This window comes from Pan paniscus, chromosome 9 (genome assembly GCF_029289425.2).
Source record: "Pan paniscus chromosome 9, NHGRI_mPanPan1-v2.0_pri, whole genome shotgun sequence".
Classification (NCBI taxonomy): Eukaryota; Metazoa; Chordata; class Mammalia; order Primates; family Hominidae; genus Pan; species Pan paniscus.
In genome coordinates this window covers 10,382,088-10,383,385 of record NC_073258.2, presented here as the reverse complement: position 1 = coordinate 10,383,385, position 1,298 = coordinate 10,382,088, and positions in this window count along the sequence as shown.

Sequence of the window (1,298 nt, the reverse complement as noted above, 5' to 3'; positions counted from 1 at the left end):
TCCAGGAATTGTTTTTACAGCCTAAAGCTATAGGGATACAGACATGTAAGAAAGGCAAGGATTATACATTTCGAATTCATCATGCTGTGTCCAGACCTGTGCAAAAACCTGGCATAGAGTAGCGTGTAGTAAAGGTTTATTGAATGTGTGTCTAGGGACCTCTTTGTCCTCAATCTGAAATTAAGATAAGTTTATATAATTAAAGATTTTGATACAAGGATGTTGGCAATTGGGAGAAGGAAAGGATAAATTTGGAGTTACATACCAAGGCTCCACCAGATGAAAATAGTGCCTGACTGTGGATTTCATGGGCAACAAAAGCAAATGTAACACAAGAACTTATATTGGTGTTATAAGCATGTCAAAATTATTCAAGAGATAATATAACAGTTTTATGGGCTATAAATAATAAACATAAATTACTTATAGTCATTATTGCTAGTTGAATATGCATAAAATATCATTGATGTGAGAATCAGTGTGTTTTACTGGAAAGATTAGGAACACTGGTTCTAATAAACCTGGTTCTAAATATTGGATCTAAATACTGGATCTGCCATTTTCTAGCTATATACCTTTGCTCAATTACTTATATTTTCCAAGAGTCAGTTTAAAACAATTTATAAAATAAGAATTGTAACATTTATAATTTGGGAAATATAAGGTTTAGACCTACTACTGCTACTGCTACTAGAGTAGCAGAAACCATGACAATAATGAAAGCTAACACATTTTAGAGCTCTTGTTGTGTGCCAGGTTTTGGGCATGCACTTACATACACACACAGTTTAGTTTTCTCCCATTTTAAAAATGTACATAAATGTTCTATTGTGTCTTGGCCTCTTCCCCTCAACATCTAGTTTTTATATGTTACACATAATGTTGCCATAATCATTTTGAATGTCTTTTTCTGCACATATATATTCATTTGTGTTGGATATACCTAAAACTGGAATTTCCAGGTCAGAGGATATGTATGTCTTTGGCTACAGAAGATAAAAGTGAACAATTTTTCAAAGTGGTTGTATTAATCTTCTTTAATAAATAGTGTGTAAGAGTTACCACTATTCCAAATCCTTGCTAACACTTAGTATTGTCAATCTTTTCACTTTAGCTATTCTTGTGGTTACATAATCATGGTTTTAATTTGCATTTTTCCTACGAGTAATGAGGTTGTCTATACAAACCTTTATTGGCTGTTTAGATACACCCTTTGGTGAATTGACTATTAACATTTTTTATTCATTTAAAAATGTTAACAATATCTCTCATGAGCATATATGCAAAAACGCTCAACC